This window comes from Octopus bimaculoides, chromosome 3 (assembly GCF_046866305.1).
Source record: "Octopus bimaculoides isolate indiv1 chromosome 3, ASM4686630v1, whole genome shotgun sequence".
Taxonomy (NCBI): Eukaryota; Metazoa; Mollusca; class Cephalopoda; order Octopoda; family Octopodidae; genus Octopus; species Octopus bimaculoides.
In genome coordinates, this window is record NC_142930.1 from 135,296,757 (window position 1) to 135,311,756 (window position 15,000).

General features: G+C 35.2%; 1 protein-coding gene across 2 annotated transcripts in view; it reads left to right on the top strand.

Annotated features, from left to right (window-relative positions):
• LOC106877299 (metabotropic glutamate receptor 8) overlaps nt 1–15,000 on the top strand; it is a 619,894-nt gene that overhangs the window by 32,027 nt on the left and 572,867 nt on the right. The gene's annotated exons all lie outside the window — the stretch shown is intronic.

The window sequence follows — 15,000 nt, forward strand, 5'->3', positions numbered from 1 at the left end:
CTATTATTCGCCATTGCTTGCGTTTGTGCATGTGTTTATGTGTGTGAGAGAGAGAGAAAGAGAGAGGGAGAGACAGATAGAGAGAGAGAAAGAGAGAGAGACAGAGAAAGAGAGAGGGAGAGACAGATAGAGAGAGAGAAAGAGAGAGAGACAGATATACAGACTGAGAGAAGGGGAGGTGAAGATATGCTCTCAAATGATAAATTGATAACCAAACAAGTATGTACTTGTTAAGTATCAAAACAGATAGAGACGTGCATGCGCGCGCACGCAAGGATTCACATAGACAAACACACATCCGCACATACACACAAATAACTCAATGTCAAAGTAACTCGTTATCTGCAAATATAGAAAGAATGCTGCCACAGTTTGCCAGGTTACGTTACTGCTATGTAATTGCTTGACAGACATTTAATCTTCGCTGCAGTGTTTTTTTTTATTGCTTTTAGATTTCATGTGTATATTATTTTACTTTATTTTCTTGTATAATTTAGGTGGATGTCAGTGCTTTTTTCTGAGTTATTCAGTGCATGCTTCTGTGGCGAGCTGGTAGAATTGTTAGCTCCCCCGTGCAAAATGCTAAGCGGCACTTCGTACCTCATTACGTTCTGAGTTCAAATTCCGCCGAGGTCAAACTTGCAATTTAAGTACTGGGGGTCGATGAAATCGACTGACCCTATTCCTTGAAATCGCTGGCTTTGTGTCAAAATTTTTAACCATTATTATTTTTGTAGTTGATGCTTTTGTTGTTTTTCATTTTATTTGTTTAAGGGAAACGGTTAAAAACTTCCGTCGTTGGCAACAGTCCACGAATTTGGTACGATTTTTACACCCCTTCCTAGAAGTTGACCTTAGTGTATGTCTGGTAAAATACATTAAACGAATCGCAGTATATACCTGGTGAAGAAGAATAGTCGATTATACCGAACCAAATTATTGTCTACGAAAGGAGGAAAGGCAAAAAGCAAAAAGAAAATTGTAATTCTAGCAGAATTTAAAAGAAACATTTACTTTTAAATAGATTATTCGGAGAAGGAGGAAAGAGTGTCCATGGATTTTGTATGCACACCCCCTGCACTGTTTATGTCCTGCATTGTTTATGTCCTGTCTGATTAATTTTACGCGATAGCCTGCAGTAAAAATAGTGGGTGGAAGTGAAAGAGATTAATTGGTAAATAAACATCGATGGCACTAAACGGTGCGTAGAATATGCAGAATGAAGAGATATAATGACGAAATACAGAATAAATTGATATAATTCTTAGTAGACAATCACAAAGAATGCGTGCGTAGACATACACGTACAAATACTCACACATATATGTATGTATGGTGGACTCGCCTGTCGTAGATGATTTAGCAATTTCTAGTATAATTGTATAAATTGTATGACAATGTATGAGCAGTCTCTCCAACAAATCGATATTGCTTGTACTGGTCCACGGTGTACCACAGGTCAGATGTCGAGGTTTTCGCAGAGCAACGCGCCATGTTGTGTTTTGCTCAAGAACACCAATAATGAGTGCGATTTTGAAGTCACTAGGATACGCGCTATTAACCATGCCGTGTGGGGGGGGGTATACTTTCCATTTGCCGCTGAGAAATTAATTTGACCGTTATAATTCAGAATCGAACGTTGTACTTCATGATGTGAAAGGAGTTCAAATTCGGTGGTTAGAAAATTAAGCTAAAACATTTTGGAACGCATCGCTTTTTAAGTTGGTTATATGGACAACTTAAGGATTTGCGTGTGAATATATATGTGAGCCAGTATATGTACTGGAAATCACTTATAACTATTCTTCTAATTCTTGCTTATCTTGAAGCCAGGCTCGAAAGAGATGAATTACTATTCTCCATCTGGAATAGTCTGTTGCTTTCTGTTAGCGATAGCGTGTGTAGAATGCGTTGTTGTTTTGATTACAGCATGTACAGAAATGCTATGTTTGGAGAGCAGCGAAGTATGTCGAAAGGTCTGATAAACTGTAAGGTTGCTGACCAGACTGTAAAAACTGATAGCTGTAAGAAGTGATGCCTATAAGAAATGATGGCTGCAAATATATTACTGCTGAAGTGGAACATGTGTAGGTTATCTCAATGCTGGCTGCAAATACCATCCAGCTCTGTCAACGCTATCAGCGATTAAGAAAGTTTGCCGATATATCTATATAGTAGTTATTCGATTGGTTCAGAATCCACTTCAATAAATTTCACCGTAGCGTAAATCGGAAGTGCAGGTTCTAATTACTGGTACATTATGAAATGCAAGTCAATATTTTCCAGGAGATAATAGTAACAGCAAGTAGAACTAAATATTGATTTCAAATTTTGACACACGACCAGCAATTTTGGGGAAGAGTGTAAGTCGATTGCATCGACCCTGAAGAAATGAAAGGCAAAGTCGACCTCAGTACAATTTGATCTCAGAACGTGGAGACGGGCGAAAGGCTGGTAAGCATTTTGCCCGGTGCACTAACGATTTTGCCAGCTCACAGTCACAAGGGTAGAACTAAATATTAAAAATTATTTTTCTGATGCCTTACAGATTCTATCTTTCATTCTCTGAATTAATGTCGCTAGGAAAGGAACAAGATTTGGAATTTTAATGAAAAGAATAGTCAACTATATCAATTTTAGCACTTGACTGGCAGTTTTTTTTTAAACAATCTGGGAGAAATGAGAGGTAAAATCAATATCGGCGACATTTGAATCCTGAATGTAAAGGGACGGAGGGAATAGGGAAAAGCATTTTGTTCGACGCTCTAACGACTCTGCCAGTGCACCACCGTCACACCACTCCTATAAAAATTGCGATTTTTTTTATTGCCACAAGAGTGTCCATACTGGGTATTAGAGGGAAACATTTTTTTAAATGTATGGTGAGAGTGTTATAACGATTGTGATGATGAAAGAATACATGAAAATATCAAACAAATAAATTGCGACTTATATTGTAAACTTATCTTCAAAGAGGACAGCCGCCTAGACTCAATCATTACATCCAAAGAGGCTTTTGCTAATAAGATAAAGTGACTTCTCTATGTGCTGTTTCCGGCCAACATACATGTTCAGGATATGCCTATTCAGTCAGACCATGTTCGCTACTTCAATCCAGATTTCTGCAAATACACCAGGAGACATCACTGACTTCTACAAGAGGTTTCACAACGAAATAGATAAAATCTTGCAGTTACGAAATGCTGAATGCATCATTCGTCTCAATCCTGCTCTTACTATTAGCTCTGTCGTCTAAGTTGTCAAACTTAAGATGACTGATTGCATAATGCTGGGAAACAAAGGATGCCGGTGCATCACTATCACCATGGACATAGCTAAGTGTCGAAACCATCATGCATCTTACAACCCAATATATTTTAACATGTTCCGACACTGGACGAATGAACGCAACATGTTTTCGCAGTTTGCTGGTGTATTTCGGACAGATTCAGCTGAAGTTGGGCGACCTAGTGCTCACAAGAGGTTAGTAGATGTCGTGCGTCAAATGGTGAAATATAGCGAAAACTTATGGAAATGCAATTTTTAATTATATATGTATTTCCTTCAAAATTCGGAAATCAATACAAGCAGGGTGTATTCCAAAGATGTTGTTGTTGTTGGTGGTGGTGGTTGTGATGGTGGCGGTTGTGGTGGTGGCGGTGGTAATTGTAACAGTGATAATAGAGGTGATCATGGTCGTAGACGTTATGAAGCTGTTATATAATTCACAGAAGCAGTTATGAAAAGAACTATGATCAAGCGAGTTCCAGTCATGGCCATCCAATCTTATACTGAAACAGGTTATTCAAACTACATTTTGCAATGAACATGATGCTTCATTTGAGAAAGTGGTATGACATTTGAAGGAGGTTTGACTGCAATGTCTAGCAACTTGATCGAAAATCTAGAGATTCTGTTGACGACTTAGAGTGCAGTGAGGTTTATAATGAAGGTACATACATGCTTTATAGGTAAAGTTGCAGAATCGCAGTCGGTGGGTGGTGGGGTTCGTTGCACCAAAACAACTTTCACAATGTATAGAAGGTCAGAAAAGGTCAGAGATAACGAAACTATTCGAGGAGTAAAACGTACGTGCACAAACGCGCTCTTTCTGTATCTCTCTCTCTCTCTCTCTTTCTATTTTTCTGTTACACTCACACAAATAATTGTGTGAGTGTTCGTTCATATATATATATATATGTATATATATATATATATATATATATATATATGTATATATATATATATATATATATATATATATATATATATATATATATATATATATATATATATATATATATATATGTATGTATGTATATATATGTATGTATATATATATATATATATATATATACATACATATATACATATATATATATATATATATATATATATATATATATATATATATATATATATATATAGAGAGAGAGAGAGAGAGAGAGAGAGAGATAGATAGATAGATAGATAGATATATAGAGAGATAGAGAGATACATAGATAGATACATAGTTACATATTCGTAAGAGTGTATGCATGTATGCATGTATTTAGTGTGTAGTATGTATACATTTTCTTGAATAAAACTATGATTGTGCGTGCGTGTGTGTGTGTGTCCGTGTGCACGTACATGTATACACATACACACATATATATTTCGTTTTTGTATTTAGTTTGCAAGATTCTTAATGCATGTATGCATATATATATGTTAAGGAAGAGAAAGACAAATATGTAGACTGGTATTAAAACTATTTTAAACCATCGCTGTCGTTTTATTTATAGCAATGTATTTCTTTTAATTAATTATACAGAAAAGGATGGTAGTACACGTGACCTTCATTCATCTATTCTTAATATAAAGTTCGTTGCGGTTGATATTTGCTTTCAAACTCTCATCTAGGTCGAAATCCGCAAAGATATCAAGGAGCGGGAGGTGGTTTGTTGATGCTTATCTGCAGGTCAATTCTATTAGATGAGAACTATTATCAAAGGCATCTATATAGTTCAATTTTTTGAGGGCTACATTACTTCCCGTGTTCTTCCTATTTTACAACGGTAGGTGAGAGATCTAGAAACAATATTTAGTCGCTTATTCCAAGCAACCTGGTAGAAGTTTTCATGTTGGTTTAACTGTTTTGAACACAAGTATGTCTCTGCTCTTACAAAATAGCTTTAAACTTTGTGTATTCCCGTTGTTTCACTCCTTATGCGAGTGTAGCATCATTTTTTAAGCAAAATACAATCGACAGAAACTACAAGAATCGCATCTGAAGGGTTGCATCGTAGCATTGAGAGATGGAATAAATACATTGCCTCAGTTTGCACCATTATCTATCCTTTGTTACAAGCATTTTTTCGGGATTTGGTGTGAAGATAAGATTATCCTTCACCCTAATAATTTCAGACGCTTTCAAAACGGTTATTGGCTTAATCGTCTTCTAACTGGGTCGTTAAAAACGGATTAGGGTATCATTGTATAAAAAATTATAGACGATAGTTAACAGCTGTAATTAAGATAACTCAGTTATATAGAGTGTACTTCCTTGCTCCTTGAATAGTTCTTCATTTTTCTGCAAAACCAGTAGCTAATCGGAGATGACATCAAATTGTAACGGGTATCAAGAAAGGCGACGGAATCATTTTGTTTTATAGCAAAGTTAGTGTTTCACTCATTCGCCAGAGACGAATCAAGAGGTAAATGTCATTTCGAGAAAAGATAAACATTGATATTCGTATATTCTTTCGTTGTTACTATGATTGTCCCAATCGAAGTCCAACATTGTCCCAATAGAAGTCCAATGTTGCCCCAATAGAAGTTCTATATTGTCCAAATAGAAATTAAATGTTATCCCAACAGAAGTTCAATGTTGCCCCAATAGAATTTCAATGTTGTCCCATTAGAAGTCTAATGTTGTCCCTATAGAAGTCCAATGTTGTCCCAATAGAAGTTCAATATTGTTCGAATACAAGTTCAATGTTATCCCAATAGAAGTTCAATGATGGTTGAGATGTCATTGATTGTAGATTTTCTAGATTAGAATGGATTTAGGGTCATCTCTCAACGACAACAGGTAAATTTGCTTTTAAATATAAAGATAATCACAACTGTTGGCGGCGTAGGTCATGACCACTTGCCTGGATATTTTATTTGTGTGTCTACACACACACACACGCACACACACACACACACACACACACACACACACACACACACACACACACACACACACACACACACACACACACACACACATATATATATATATATATATATATATATATATATATATACTCAGGGACTAGTAGACCTGACACTGTTCAGTAATCGGTGTGCATTCAAAGAAATGATTTGTAACAGTACGAAACCGGTATACTTTTGAATCTCTTTAACAATTCCTAATAATGACTTTTATTACTTTTATTCCTACCTCAGTTCATCTAATTGTATATATCTATCGTTACTTTTCATAAAAAAGCGTTTACTTTTTTTGATTTCTAATGTGCATTTTCGCTTATTTTTCTTCTTACTTTCCCCCTACATTTCCACGTGTAGTTTCTATTTTGTTTTTGTAACATATTTCTATTATACACACACACACACGCACACACACATGTATATATATACTCATAAATACGCCACACACACCCATATATATATATATATATATATATATATATATATATATATATAATTATTACAAATTAAAAGGGTAAAGGATTATCAATTTATCAATTAATAAATCAATTTGCTAGCATAGTCAAATTTACTGCTGGAATACAGTATTGATGAAGGAAATTGAGTACCACTCATAATCCAGAATCGCGTCTACTGTTAACCTTCGGAATGGTTAGTTTTTCATTGCTTTTTTTCTTCTTGTTTTTGACTTTGTGAGTTACAAGTGATGCTATCTGTGGGATTCTCAGCCTTTTTAGCTGCTATTTCTGAACTTCGGTATATGGTGAAGCAAATATTTGTTGATCCCTTAATTATGTTTATATATATATATATATATATATATATATATATATATATATATATAGAGAGAGAGAGAGAGAGAGACAGGGGTGAGTACATGGTTTCTATGACACTTTTCTAAAGTTGATGGTGTCTAAATTGCTTTACTTCTTCCGGTCTCAAGAAAATAAATAGCAGTGAAGTGTTGGTTCTTTTCGAGCTATGATTATTCTCCGCACTCGTATTTAAGACTTTGTATCTATGAAAGAAAGCATCATTATTATTATCGTCACGACGTCCTTCTCGTCCTCCAACACTTCTTTTTAACTCCGCCTCCTGTTAAAGTTTCTTCCTCCTCCTCCTTCTAGTCATCATCATCATCCTCAGTAAAGCAACAGCAGTGGCAGCAGCAATAGCATTACCTGTAGTAGAATTCATTATTTCAACTCCAAATACCATTAATTTTGGTAAACTGACAGCCAACACTCCAAGGATCGTTCATAAGCTACCTAATAAACGATCATAATGCTTTGTATAATATAACGTATTGTTCCTTTGAGGGCTCGCTACAGCTTCTGCACATATATGTATACAGAAATCCATAGACACACACGCACACGCATATATATACACACGTGTGTATGCATCTGTGTGTAAAATTTTGGAGATTAAGCGTGTGCAATGTTAAGTGCTATGCAATGTGATTCCATGCGCATGTATTCATTTTAGTGTGCGGATTTGCAGTAGTATATGTATATGTATATGGATGCATCTGCGTCTCTCTCACTCTCACTCTCTCTCTCTCTCACTACAGACCTAGACGCAGATATACACGCACACGCACATACATACACCTTTACATATATATATGTATATATATAAGAGACTATATATATATATATATATATATATATATACATACATTACACACACACACGTATATATATATATATATATATATATATATATATATATATATATATATATATATATATATATATATATATATATATATATATATATATATATATATATATATACATATATATATATATATATATATATATATATATATATATATAGCTGAAATTTATAGAAAAACGAAGCACGAAGGCAGGTATATGAACAACAAGCAGGTGTATTAGTTTGACGCTCGGAAAAAATGAAAATGTCTTTTACGTTTCAAGCCTACGCTCCTTAACAGAATATCTATTTATTTATTTATTCATTTATTTATTTAGATAGATAGATAGATAGATAGATAGATAGATAGATAGATAGATAGATAGATAGATATACATGAACTTGCATTGGTACAATTGTGTTCTTATATCGAGTTGTGTGCCTGAATATGTGTGAGTATGAATGAACGTCCAAGTGTTTTCTTAATGCATTTAAGTTTTTTCTGAACGTGTATGTATATGTATGCGTGCCTATCAGGGTGTGCGAGCACGTGTCTGTGCGTATAGGAATTTAGAAAACTGATGAAGTTTGTCCCTAAACAAAATACACACTCATGTTTTCTGTATGAGGAAAAAAAAAAAGAAAATTAAAATAACAGAAATAATACGAACTCTTCATAGGGGAGGGTTGGATGAACTGTTCCAGATTATCTTAATCTTCAAAAATCTGTTTTAGAATTCTTAAAATGTTTACAATGTCAATGAGGCAAAAAAAAAAAAAAATAGGTCGTCGGAAGCACGACAACGTCGACTGCAGTATCGTTGGTGGAGACGGGGAAATTGGGTAATCGCTGCCGTGCTACAATCAGATGGCGATTGTGATGGCGATGACAACATTCTGCAGATTATTATTATTATTATTATTATTATTATTATTATTATTATTATTATTATTATTATGGTTATTATTATTATGAAATTAATGATAATGATGATGAATTTGATGTCGATGCCTGCATTTGTTTTTCTTTAACTGCTGCTACAGATGATGAGGGAGATGAGGAGGAGAAAGATACGGTGGATGATGTCTAGGTTTGTTTTTCGTTTAGCTTTCGGCTGAACTTAGAACTTGGTCAGTGAATTAACTCTAATAGAAGAACATAATATTAATTTTCCGTCATGAGTAAAAATTCTGCCGGGATCACCTTTCACTCTTCTGCAGTGAATAAACATGTTGTGTGGCTAATTTAACCGGATATTCCCTTTAACAAAATTTCTGATGCAAACAAGCAATCTTATTATTGAAGGAATCGCTGGATTAGAGGGAATGAATGAAAATATCGCAAAGAAAATATTAAACAGATAAATAACAATATAAAACAATATTATAAAAATATTTAATAAGTTTAAATGCTTATGCTTTCTTTTAAGGAGGTGAGCTGGCAGAATCGTTACTACGCCAGACAAAATGCTAAACGGCATCTCGACTGCCTTTACGTTCTGAGGACTGATTCCGCCGAGGTCAATTTTAACTTTTACCGTTTTGAGGTGGACAAAATAAATACTAGTTGAACACTGGAGCCGATCTAAACGACTTGCCCTCTCCTCCGAAATTTCTGGTTTTGTGCCAAATATTTGAAACAAATACTTGTTACTCCAGGGGACAAGCTAGAAGGGCCGGTAGCTTGCGAGGCAAAATGCTTAGGGGCTTTGCATCCATCATTACGTTCAAATTCTGCCGGGGTCGACTTTACCTTTCATACATTCGAGGTCGGTAAAAATAAATAGCAGTTTGAGAACCGCTGTCGATTTCATCGATTTCACCCATAACCCGAAATGCTAGCTCTGCGCCAGAATTTGAAACCAGTATTAATATTTCCTGTAATAAACAAAAATATTATCAGCAGGAAGTCATTATATCAGAGTTTGTCGTTTCCGAGATACCGAAAATGAAGAATGGAAAGATGAAGAAACTGACGTTTCGAATGTTTGTCCTTTTTCAAGATAGAGGAAGGGAGAAGAGGAAGCAAAATAGGAAGGAAATTTCACAATTTTAGATCAGCGATACACTTTAGTGAATATCAATTACTGCGCTGATACAGATATAATCCGGATAATTATATGATTTATTAATGTTTTATAATCAAGCTAGGATTTCATGCAAAAGAGAAAGTTTAATAGCAGAAAAACATTCTCTACATTTCAGCCCTAAGTAGGATGTGACATGCCAAAACCCTCAAGTGTCCCGTTTTCAATTATCCGGAAAGGCGCAGTAATTATACATTATAAAATTCTGGACTGTGTCCAAATAACACTGACAAAGTCTCAACTAAAATTTCTCACACAATATGATGCAGCTACTGCTACATCGATGGGATGTGTCTTTGTCTCTTCTGTCAACATCACAGCAGCTGCATCTCCTTTGAAGCAGTTACCTATGTATTTCCATTACTCAGACCCACTTGTTATAAACAGCTTTCGTTATTAGAGATTTGTAAGGCGGCAAGCTGGTAGAATCGTTAGCACGCCGGACGAAATGCTGAGCGGTATTACTGCTACGTTCTGAGTTCAAATTCCGCCGGGGTCTACTTTGCTTTTCATCCTGTCGCGATCGATTAAATAAGTACCAGTTACACACTGAAATCGATATAATTACTTTAATCCCTTCCCCAAGTAAAAAGGGATTAGTAGAGAATTGTTAAGATGCTGGATAAGATGCTTAATACTTCGTCTGTCTGTTCGTTCTCAGTTCAAATTCTGCCGAGATCAACTTTGCCTTTCATTCTTACAGGGTTGATAAAATTGGTACCACTAATTTTTATGACTGGGGTCGATGTAATCGACGCCCCCCACCCCAATTTCTGGCGTTGTCCAAAATTTGAAATCATAATTAGAGCATCAGCTGCAGTTGTTCCGTTCCATTATGTTCCGAGTTCAAATTCCGCGGAGGTTGACTTAGCCTTTCAACAGTTTAGAGCAATAAAAATGTCTCAGACTAGTACTGAGATTAATGGTATCGACCAAGCATCACCCCTTACAACTGCTGGTCTTGTGCCTAAATTAGAAAGTATTGTCTTGATTTCTCTCCCGTGTCCTGGTTGCCGAATTCCGCTCGGTGTATTTTCTTCAATGGATCCTTAAAAAATGCTTATTTCCTAAACATCAATCACCAAGATTTTCAATATTCACTTCGAGTTCATCAATATTTGTAAACTGTCAGAAAACATAAAACCTTGCTGGTCTGCATAGAGAAACGCACACAGACACAAAGACAAACACGGACACACAGACACACATACACATGCACATATACCCGCATTCACACTCAAACAGACATGTTCAAAGTTTGCATATCATTCACTCTAAATGTAACTACACTTCACATATCAACGATTATAGTAAACAAAACAAAGCAAAACAAAAGCACGTTGCTTAGCAACCATGGCTAACACGCATTCTCAAAACAAAAAGAAATGAAATTTATGTTTAGCTTTTGTTTTTACCAAGACAATATCACAGTTTATGTTGTGGAGTGGTTATGGTCGATTGCATGGATTCTAATTATCTTACAGAAGTGGATGAAGCACCTAGTTGCGCATGTGCATGCGTGTTTGTGTGTTTAGATGGAGAAGAAGGAAGAACTTGTCTTACTAAATAGACAAGGAATAAACTGAATACTCTAATGCATTTAGGTTGCCTATTTGTGGTGATCGATCTCTTTCACAATTTTCACTTTTAACGTTAGTAATAAAAATAAATCGCAAATTTTGATGGAAAACTACAGACGATATAATAATTTCCGGTATCCGTATCGGGCGACCTATTCCGCAAAACCTGCTGGATATAAAAAGATTTGGTCAGTTTCATTCGAAGACAGAACGTAAAGGGATGAAATCAGAAGAATGAAAATAAATCATAAAGTTCGATCGTGTAATGCATCAATATTCCTTGTTCTGAAAATTAGAAATAAATTCTAAATATGTCGGCAAGTCGGGATTTTTTTTTTTTTTTTGTGTGTTTGTACAAATGTGAGAGTATTTTTGTCTGAGTATAACAGTTGTGCATGTGTGTTTATACATACATACATACATACATATATACATACATACATATATATATATATATATATATATATATATATATATATATATATATATATATATATATATATATATATATATATATATATATATATATATATATATATATACTTTTTCCGAACAGCTACGTTACAGAAATGTAAACAAATTAACTCTGGTGGTCAAGAGCGTTGGTGGTGGAACAAACACAACCACAGACATGCATACACGCACATACACACACGCATATGTAAATCATATTATATTATATCATATTATATCATATTATATTATATATATACGACGGGCGTCTTTCAGTTTCTGTCTAATGAACCACCTCACAAGGCTTCGGCTGGTACGAGGCTGGAACAGATTTGACTTGCCATAGGTGCCCGGAATTTATGTTTTCTTAAACTTTGACCAGATTGTAAAACACGTCCACAAAGTCAAAGCTAAGTACACAAGACTATTTTTAAATGCCGTTTCCACCAAAACCGGTTCCGTCCTAATCTTTCCATCCACTAATTCACTCCGAAACACACACAGCATAGAACATTAAAATATGATTATCGTGAACAATTAAATGAACATATGGAACGTCAGTTGATGCAGTGTCGTGACATACTGGAAATAGCAACAAAACCTCTATAAAATTTCTCCATATTGGTTTTGTATTAAGAACGCCATTCTTTTCTTGTCTTAAGTAGACTACGTATGATACAGAAGAGTCAGTTTCTTTATGGCTGCAAAACGTTCGATTAAAGATCTACTGATTACGGTCTGAACAGCAGTTTTGTTACCGAACACTCTCAAACGCACGTACAAATATAATCCATCACATACAAATTATAAAATCAAGATGGTAACGGCTGGAAGCGTTTCCTCAAAGGGTTAATCGATCATAATGAGTGTAGATGTTAGGAAGTGTCTTCAATATTTTTACTTAAGCTGAAAGCAGACTACAAAGTGAGAATAAATGAAGTCGACCGATAGAGTAGATATAAGTGCGAAATCATTCGAATATCATACACGTAGACCTTATATGGTTTTGCAGGCATACCTTATACGTTTTTGCTTTTTTATTGGGTCTGGGGGAAAGGAGGAAATGACCAGAGCGTTTGCAATCACTTCTAGATTGAAGACATTAATGTTCATCTTTGAACTTCGTCAGTCAAAACCTGCCGGAGAGGTATCAGCAGCAAAGGTCTTCCTGATGACCAGCGCTCCAGGAAGTAGAGATTGGGCGTAAGGATAAGTGCGTGTTGTGTGTTTGTGCATGTGTGAAGGGAAGGAGCATGAAATCTCGGTTAATGAAAGAAGAGCTGAGTGGATCGTGGTTTGCTGAGCGGAGGTATTATGAGTCAATGTAGCTCCAATAAGCAGACGTCATTATAGGAGTACTAGAAATTCATCGTAGGAGGGAGGAGAGTGCATGCCCGTAGTCTAGTGCTGCGGTTCTCAACCGGGATCCATACCACACTTGGATGGGAGTGGGATATATATCATTTTGTTGTTGAAGTTTATGGGCAATAAATTGGTTATACTTCTTCAATACACAAAATATGTTAACACCATTTTTATAAAATTCCTGATAATGTTTAATTATAAAAATGTAATAAACGTTTTGAACATGCAATGTCTATGAGGCTCCATCCGAATAAGATAGGAATTAGAGGGGTCCCCTAGTGAAAAAGGGGTTGAGAGTCACTGGTCTTGTAGTTAAAACGTGTCTGTAAAGACAATTAATCGAATGATTTTACATTAGTCGGACTAGTATCTTCAATCTTCATTGTTCCTTCAAACAACATTTCAGCTGCTGGATGCCCCAGCTCTCTTCAGGTGTCTTGTGATTCTACTTAATGCTTCACCTGGGGTTGAACTCAGAATCTCTACACGATTGCACAGCGTCAACTAATGCCTTTATCTACTACGCGATACCCGTAGACATTGAAGGAGTAATTTTTTAAGGCTAATAAACTTCCATTGATGTCTTATGTCGGCTCCGCTTTGCTTGCATAATGCAGTTCTATATTTCTGAGTTTACTCCAAGGCAAAGCACAAGACACCTGAAGAAGGCTGGAAAATACACAATTGAAACGTAGGGAAAGCAATAATCAAGATGGAGAGACCAGTGTGACCAATGCAAATAGTATATATGTATATAAATTCTTGATCTCAAATATTTATAGTTCTAATCGGATGACCTTTTCTAGCTGTTATCTAATATGTATGTGCAGCAACAACACTAATCCAAATATCAGAGCAATACACCATTGTTGGCCTTGCATCTTCTTCGTATTCTTTGAGATGAATAAAGCTATGAGTATATAGATTGTATATTTTTGTGCTTAGAAACACTGATATATTTTTCTGTCAGAAAGACAAGATGAAAACTAGTCTTGAAAGCAGTGAACTTACGCTTTCGTTAAGACACGTGTAAACCAACACTTCAATATATCAAGACGCTTCAATATATTTTTTTATTTTATTTCATTTTACTTTTGTCTATTTTTGTTTATTTTTTCCACCACATGAAATTGTAGGAAGTTAATCTTTTTCTAGATTTCATGTCTTCTACTTCTTTCGCGCGTACACCATTTCTCCTCTTTCAAACACAACGCTCGTTTTAACACTCACATACATATAATATATGCATATATACACACATACAGACAAACTACACACACATCTATGTATATATGGGAGAATATACAAAAAATAACAACAGACGAGGACAGGTGGTGTAAATAACAAAAGTATATATTAGTATGACGCTCGGGAATACGGAAAGTCTTTGACGTTTCGAGCTACGCTCTTCAACAGAAAGAATACGGAGACAAGGAGAAAAACACGGAGAAAAAAAATTGAATAGTGTTCAGTCAACGGTCAATCTATGTATATATATATACACATACACATATATGTATATGTATGTGTATAATAATTCAATATATATATATATATATTTGTGTCTGTGCATGTGCATGTGTGATTGTGCATCTATGCATATATATATTTATATATCATATAGTATAAAATATTCATATCATACACAACTA